General features: G+C 44.9%; 2 pseudogenes across 2 annotated transcripts; both read left to right on the top strand.

The window, feature by feature from the left end:
• The first annotated feature begins 1416 nt into the window (after positions 1-1416).
• LOC128576336 (methionine adenosyltransferase 2 subunit beta-like) lies at positions 1417-2802 on the top strand (annotated as a pseudogene). The gene has a single exon (XR_008377349.1). The product of XR_008377349.1 is annotated as a methionine adenosyltransferase 2 subunit beta-like (transcript).
• Positions 2803-6580: 3778 nt separating this feature from the next.
• On the top strand, positions 6581-8358 carry LOC128576337 (methionine adenosyltransferase 2 subunit beta-like; annotated as a pseudogene). The gene has a single exon (XR_008377350.1). The product of XR_008377350.1 is annotated as a methionine adenosyltransferase 2 subunit beta-like (transcript).
• Positions 8359-8560: the final 202 nt, after the last annotated feature.

Genomic DNA, 8560 nt, shown 5'->3' with positions numbered 1-8560 from the left:
AATCCTGCCAGGGTGGTCCGAGTACTGACCTCCCCTATCTGTTTGTGTAAATCCAGGGAGTCATCCTGCCAGGGTGATCCGATTCCTCAGCTTTCTGTTACTTTAAATCCAGGGGGTAATCCTCTCCAGGGTGATCTGAGGCTTCACTATGTTTACTGGTTTTGTAAATCCTGGGAGTAATCCTGCTTGGGTGATCCGAGTCCACACCTCACCTTTCTGATAGTGGAAATCCAGGAAATAGTCCTGACAGGGAGATCAGATTCCTCTCCTCACCTTTCTGTTAGTGTACTTTCAGCGAGTAACCCTCTGCACTGCGATGGCACTCATCACTGCACCTTTATGCTATGTGCATCCAGACAGAACTCCTTTCAGAGGACAGGTTAGACATTGTGTTCTGTATGGAAGCAGTGTTGTCTTTTTCAAGTTGGCCGAAAAGAGAAATGCATACTTAGGTGTGTTCGGAGACAAGTGGGTGTATATGGGCACTACTTTAAAGCTTAGGATTGGAGTCGGGTGCTCTCACTGAGACATGTCTTGTGATTGAACACTGCCCGAATGCGAGGTGGGAACTCAGGTGCTCTGTGAAAGGACTGCTGTCTGCGTGCACACTAGCAGAAATGAGTCATGAGGATAGGGTTGCAACGTGAAAAAGTGTCTGGTTGCACATTAGGTTGAAGGAGAGTTGAGGACTCCGGTAGCAGAGGACGAGAGTCATGTGTGACATACTAGGAGAAGGGAGAGGTGAGGACAAACATAGCCAATGGCCATTCAACCGTGTGCATGGTGTCGGTGAGATAAGCAGAGCGTACCTGGCAGTATCCTACTGGCAGAGGAAAGCAGTTTCTTCTCTTAGGTCATGCAATTTAGAGCTACCCGTGAATGCCTTTTTAAAAATTTCACAATACCTAGCTGCCCAGACGGTTCACTGTCACTTTATTTCTAAACACATCAGCGTGTTTCAACGTGCGATCTATTGCAAAGAATACTTGTTCAGGTCGCACATATGACTCTCTCATAATTACTGATGAGGAATTCCTGTCCGCAACGTGCCTGATGGCAGTGAGGACAGCAGTTTAGCCTCACTTTAGCATATAAGCTGCAGTATGCTTCACGGAGGGAAAAAGTTTCTTCTATTGAAGAACGCTTACAAGCGTAAACGTAAGCGTAAGCCCAGGAAAGACTTTTCCCAACTTCCACGGCACGTCGCATCACGCAACAGGGTTTCCACAGCGCAAACTCTACCAGGGAAATCTTGAATAGTTCGTACCTGTAACTCAACAGTGCTGCTGAGGGAACATCAATGCGTATGCGCTCCGAAGCCGATGTCCCAACTACGTTGCCTCCTAGTGCACAACTTCAGTGACAGTAGAATTTTGCTCCACCCCCCCCCCCCAGGCCTGAGAGAGGCGGGCCGAAGGCGACTGAGCTAAGGCCCGCGGCAATCGTGATTGCGGCCGCTGTGGCCGCGGCGCGAAGACGGCGGGCATGGTGGGGCGGCCGAAGGAGCTCTCCATCCACTTTGATCCTGGAAGCTGCCGGCTAGCGGAGGAGGAAGTTAACATCCCTAATAGACGGGTTACAGTTACTGGTGCCACTGGGCTTCTGGGCAGAGCTGTATTCAAGGAATTTCAGCAGAATAATTGGCATGCTGTTGGCTGTGGTTTTCGAAGAGCAAGACCAAAATTTGAACAGGTTAAGCTATTGGATTCTAATGCGGTTCATCACATTGTTTATGATTTTCAGCCCCATGTCATAGTACATTGTGCAGCAGAGAGAAGACCAGATGTTGTAGAAAATCAGCCAGATGCTGCTTCTCAACTTAATGTGGATGCTTCTGGGGATTTAGCTAAGGAAGCAGCTGCAATTGGAGCAGTTCTCATCTGCATTAGCTCAGATCATGTATCTGATGGAACAAATCCACCTTATAGGGAGGAAGACATACCAAATCCTCTAAATTTGTATGGCAAAACAAAATTAGAAGGAGAAAAAGCTGTCTTGGAGAACAATTTAGGAGCTGCTGTTTTGTGGTTTCCTGTTTTGTACGGAGAAGTTGAGAAGCTTGAAGAAAGTGCTGTGACTCTTATGTTTGATAAAGTGCAGTTCAGCAACAAGTCAGCAAACATGGACCACTGGCAGCAGAGGTTTCCCACTCATGTCAAAGATGTAAGCTACTGTGTGTCGGCAGCTAGCAGAGAAGAGGATGCTGGATCCGTCGATTCAGGGAACCTTTCACTGGTCTGGCAATGAAAAAATGACTAAGTATGAAATGGCATGTGCAATTGCAGATGCCGTCAATCTCCCTAGCAGTCACTTAGGACCTATTACTGACAGCCCTGTCCTAAGGAGCACAGCGTCCAAGAAATGCTCAGCTTGATTGCTCCAAATTAGAGACTTTGGGCATTGGCCTGCGAACACCATCTCGAATTGGAATCCAAGAAGCACTTTGGCCTTTTCTCATTGACAAGAGATGGAGACAAACAGTCTTTCATTAGTTTGTTGGCTTTGTTTATTATTTTTTTTTTATTTGTAATGAAAAGTACAGTATGCGGCACTTTTTAAAGAAGAAAGGAAATAGTTTTGTATGAGTACTCCTTAACTGTGACTCTTATGATCTTTCAGGTAAATGATGCTCTTGCTCTAGTGAATCGGTCTAAAGAAATAAAAGGCAACGTTGCCTTGTTTGCAGTAATGATATTTCTGTTTATCATTTTGTTTGTTATGGCTTAACTCGCATTTTGAGAATAATAAGTTATGATTCTTAACTATTTGAGAACCAGGATGAAACAGATCTGCTGTAGACTTTTCTTTGATGAGATGTATTCATTCCCATAATTCCACATTTTCAGGGTTTTTGCAATTATTTACCCTTTTATGTTGATTATTTTAAAGTGTGTGAAATAATATGAAAATCACTGGTGTTCGTCATTTGCTTTGCTTGAGCTCAGAACAAAATGTTTGAAGAGAGAAACTTTATTTTTGCAATGTAACATACAGTTTTTATGCTTGACATATTTCAACATATTATGTATACTGGAACTTCTACAGCTTGATGCCTCCTGCTTTTGTAGAAGTATGCAGTGAACACTTGAGAGAAACGGTGTGTGCGAACTTGCACTTTTTTAATATAAAAATATAACTGTCCTTTTCACTCCATGTTGCTAAGTGATATTTCATATGTGTGGTTACTCATAATAATGGGCCTTGTAGCTTTTGACCATCCACGAATAATAAATATATACTGCTTGCATGTAAAAAAAAAAAAAAACAAAAAAAACAAAAAAAGAATTTTGCTTCCGTACTCTAGCATATAACAGGCAGTATGCTTTGCAAGCGAGTCCAAACATCGTATTTCTGACTGTGTTCTTCCATACTGAACTCTTTTCCCAGAACACCTGCGTCTTCGTCATTCCTTCTGGAGAGTGTTAATCCAGCCAGAACTCTTCTCCTCATCTTTCTGCTACAGTCATCACCTCGTCCTACTGCTACTGTACATCCATTGAGTAGTCCTATTTAGGACGATCCGAGTCCGTACCGCGTCTTTCCGCATACCGTCAGCGAGTAATCCTGCCAAGGGTGATTCGAGCCATAACAACGCATTTCTGCTACTGTAATTAAAGGGAGTAATCCTTCCCAGGGTGATGCGTCTCCTCACCTCAGCTTTGTGCTGCTGTACGTCCAGCGAGCAATCCTCTGCAGGGTGATCACGGTGCTCAGTTCGCTTTCTGCAGTTGTAAACCTAGAGCGTCATCTTGCCCGGGTGATACGAGGCCTCACCTCACCTTTCTCCTAGTGTACTTTCAGCTAGTGAACCTCTGCAGTGTGAGTGTAGTCTTCACCCCGCCTTTGTGCTATGTGCATCCAGACAGCACTCCTTTCAGAGGACACGATAGTCCTCAGGTTCTGTATGGAAGGAGTGTTGCCTCTTTCAAGCTGGCGGAAAGGAACAATGCAGACTCGGGTGTGTTCGGACAGGAGTGTGGTCTATATGGCCATGCATTACTTGAAAGCTTACGTGAGCAGTCGGGTGCTCTCACAGAGGCATGTCATGTGATTGAACATTGCCCGAATGCGAGGTGAGAACTCAGGTGCTCTGTGAAAGGATTGCTGTCTGCGTGCTCACTAGCAGAAATGAGTCATGAGGACAGGGTTGCAACGTGAAAAAGTGTCTGGTTGCACGTTACATGGAAGGAGAGTTGAGGACTCCGGTAACAGAGGAAGAGAGTCATGTGTGGCATACTAGGAGAAGGGAGAGGTGAGGACAAACTTAGCCAATGGCCATTCAACCGTGTGCATGGTGTCGGTGAGATAAGCAGAGCTCCACTACTCTAGCTTATACCTGGCAGTATCCTACTGGCAGAGAAAAGCAGTTTCTTCTCTTAGGTCATGCAATTCAGAGCTACCCGTGAATGGCTTTGTAAAAATTTCACAATACCTAGCTGCCCAGACGGTTCACAGGCACTTTATTTCTAAACACATCAGCGTGTTTCAACGTGCGATCTATTCCAAAGAATACTTGTACAGGTCGCACATATGACTCTCTGATAATTCCTGATGAGGCAACACTAATACGTATGCATCCCTGACCAATTTAGGTTTATTAGCCAACAGCCACGTCCGCAACGTGCCTGATGGCAGTGAGGACAGTAGTTTAGCCCCACTTTAGCATATAAGCTGCAGTATGCTTCACGGAGGGAAAAAGTTTCTTCTATTGAAGAACGCTTACATAGGTACCCAGGAAAGACTTTTCCCAACTTCCACGGCACGTCGCATCACGCAACAGGGTTTCCACAGCGCAAACTCTACCAGGGAAATCTTGAATAGTTCGTACCTGTAACTCAACAGTGCTGCTGAGGGAACATCAATGCGTATGCGCTCCGAAGCCGATGTCCCAACTACGTTGCCTCCTAGTGCACAACTTCAGTGACAGTAGAATTTTGCTCCCCTACTCTAGCATATAACAGGCAGTATGCTTTGCAAGCGAGTCCAAACATCGTGTTTCTGACTGTGTTCATCCATACTGAACTCTTTTCCCAGAACACCTGCCTCTTCGTCATTCCTTCTGGAGGGTGTTAATCCAGCCAGAACTCTTCTCCTCATCTTTCTGCTACAGTCATCACCTCGTCTTACTGCTACTTTACATCCATTGAGTAATCCTATTCAGGACGATGCGGGTCCGCACCGCGTCTTTCTGCTAGGGTACAGTCAGCGAGTGATCCTGCCAAGGGTGATTCGAGCCCTAACAACGCATTTCTGCTACACTAATTAAAGGGAGTAATCCTTCCCAGGGTGATGCGTCTCCTCACCTCAGCTTTGTGCTGCTGTACGTCCAGCGAGTAATCCTCTGCAGGGTGATCACAGTGCTCAGTTCGCTTTCTGCAGTTGTAAACCTAGAGAGTCATCCTGCCCGGGTGATCCGAGGCCTCACCTCACCTTTCTCCTAGTGTACTTTCAGCTAGTGAACCTCTGCAGTGTGAGCGTAGTCCTCACCCCGCCTTTGTGCTATGTGCATCCAGACAGCACTCCTTTCAGAGGACACGATAGTCCTCAGGTTCTGTATGGAAGGAGTGTTGTCTCTTTCAAGCTGGCAGAAAGGAGCAATGCAGACTCGGGTGTGTTCGGACAGGAGTGTGGTCTCTATGGCCATGCATTACTTGAAAGCTTACGTGAGCAGTCGGGTGCTCTCACAGAGGCATGTCATGTGATTGAACACTGCCCGAATGCGAGGTGGGAACTCAGGTGCTCTGTGAAAGGACTGCTGTCTGCGTGCACACTAGCAGAAATGAGTCATGAGGATAGGGTTGCAACGTGAAAAAGTGTCTGGTTGCACATTAGGTTGAAGGAGAGTTGAGGACTCCGGTAGCAGAGGACGAGAGTCATGTGTGACATACTAGGAGAAGGGAGAGGTGAGGACAAACATAGCCAATGGCCATTCAACCGTGTGCATGGTGTCGGTGAGATAAGCAGAGCGTACCTGGCAGTATCCTACTGGCAGAGGAAAGCAGTTTCTTCTCTTAGGTCATGCAATTTAGAGCTACCCGTGAATGCCTTTTTAAAAATTTCACAATACCTAGCTGCCCAGACGGTTCACTGTCACTTTATTTCTAAACACATCAGCGTGTTTCAACGTGCGATCTATTGCAAAGAATACTTGTTCAGGTCGCACATATGACTCTCTCATAATTACTGATGAGGAATTCCTGTCCGCAACGTGCCTGATGGCAGTGAGGACAGCAGTTTAGCCTCACTTTAGCATATAAGCTGCAGTATGCTTCACGGAGGGAAAAAGTTTCTTCTATTGAAGAACGCTTACAAGCGTAAGCGTAAGCGTAAGCCCAGGAAAGACTTTTCCCAACTTCCACGGCACGTCGCATCACGCAACAGGGTTTCCACAGCGCAAACTCTACCAGGGAAATCTTGAATAGTTCGTACCTGTAACTCAACAGTGCTGCTGAGGGAACATCAATGCGTATGCGCTCCGAAGCCGATGTCCCAACTACGTTGCCTCCTAGTGCACAACTTCAGTGACAGTAGAATTTTGCTCCACCCCCCCCCCCCCCAGGCCTGAGAGAGGCGGGCCGAAGGCGACTGAGCTAAGGCCCGCGGCAATCGTGATTGCGGCCGCTGTGGCCGCGGCGCGAAGACGGCGGGCATGGTGGGGCGGCCGAAGGAGCTCTCCATCCACTTTGATCCTGGAAGCTGCCGGCTAGCGGAGGAGGAAGTTAACATCCCTAATAGACGGGTTACAGTTACTGGTGCCACTGGGCTTCTGGGCAGAGCTGTATTCAAGGAATTTCAGCAGAATAATTGGCATGCTGTTGGCTGTGGTTTTCGAAGAGCAAGACCAAAATTTGAACAGGTTAAGCTATTGGATTCTAATGCGGTTCATCACATTGTTTATGATTTTCAGCCCCATGTCATAGTACATTGTGCAGCAGAGAGAAGACCAGATGTTGTAGAAAATCAGCCAGATGCTGCTTCTCAACTTAATGTGGATGCTTCTGGGGATTTAGCTAAGGAAGCAGCTGCAATTGGAGCAGTTCTCATCTGCATTAGCTCAGATCATGTATCTGATGGAACAAATCCACCTTATAGGGAGGAAGACATACCAAATCCTCTAAATTTGTATGGCAAAACAAAATTAGAAGGAGAAAAAGCTGTCTTGGAGAACAATTTAGGAGCTGCTGTTTTGTGGTTTCCTGTTTTGTACGGAGAAGTTGAGAAGCTTGAAGAAAGTGCTGTGACTCTTATGTTTGATAAAGTGCAGTTCAGCAACAAGTCAGCAAACATGGACCACTGGCAGCAGAGGTTTCCCACTCATGTCAAAGATGTAAGCTACTGTGTGTCGGCAGCTAGCAGAGAAGAGGATGCTGGATCCGTCGATTCAGGGAACCTTTCACTGGTCTGGCAATGAAAAAATGACTAAGTATGAAATGGCATGTGCAATTGCAGATGCCGTCAATCTCCCTAGCAGTCACTTAGGACCTATTACTGACAGCCCTGTCCTAAGGAGCACAGCGTCCAAGAAATGCTCAGCTTGATTGCTCCAAATTAGAGACTTTGGGCATTGGCCTGCGAACACCATCTCGAATTGGAATCCAAGAAGCACTTTGGCCTTTTCTCATTGACAAGAGATGGAGACAAACAGTCTTTCATTAGTTTGTTGGCTTTGTTTATTATTTTTTTTTTATTTGTAATGAAAAGTACAGTATGCGGCACTTTTTAAAGAAGAAAGGAAATAGTTTTGTATGAGTACTCCTTAACTGTGACTCTTATGATCTTTCAGGTAAATGATGCTCTTGCTCTAGTGAATCGGTCTAAAGAAATAAAAGGCAACGTTGCCTTGTTTGCAGTAATGATATTTCTGTTTATCATTTTGTTTGTTATGGCTTAACTCGCATTTTGAGAATAATAAGTTATGATTCTTAACTATTTGAGAACCAGGATGAAACAGATCTGCTGTAGACTTTTCTTTGATGAGATGTATTCATTCCCATAATTCCACATTTTCAGGGTTTTTGCAATTATTTACCCTTTTATGTTGATTATTTTAAAGTGTGTGAAATAATATGAAAATCACTGGTGTTCGTCATTTGCTTTGCTTGAGCTCAGAACAAAATGTTTGAAGAGAGAAACTTTATTTTTGCAATGTAACATACAGTTTTTATGCTTGACATATTTCAACATATTATGTATACTGGAACTTCTACAGCTTGATGCCTCCTGCTTTTGTAGAAGTATGCAGTGAACACTTGAGAGAAACGGTGTGTGCGAACTTGCACTTTTTTAATATAAAAATATAACTGTCCTTTTCACTCCATGTTGCTAAGTGATATTTCATATGTGTGGTTACTCATAATAATGGGCCTTGTAGCTTTTGACCATCCACGAATAATAAATATATACTGCTTGCATGTAAAAAAAAAAAAAAACAAAAAAAACAAAAAAAGAATTTTGCTTCCGTACTCTAGCATATAACAGGCAGTATGCTTTGCAAGCGAGTCCAAACATCGTATTTCTGACTGTGTTCTTCCATACTGAACTCTTTTCCCAGAACACCTGC

This window comes from Nycticebus coucang, chromosome 24, assembly GCF_027406575.1.
Source record: "Nycticebus coucang isolate mNycCou1 chromosome 24, mNycCou1.pri, whole genome shotgun sequence".
Classification (NCBI taxonomy): domain Eukaryota; kingdom Metazoa; phylum Chordata; class Mammalia; order Primates; family Lorisidae; genus Nycticebus; species Nycticebus coucang.
This window is presented reverse-complemented; position numbering and strand designations above follow the sequence as displayed.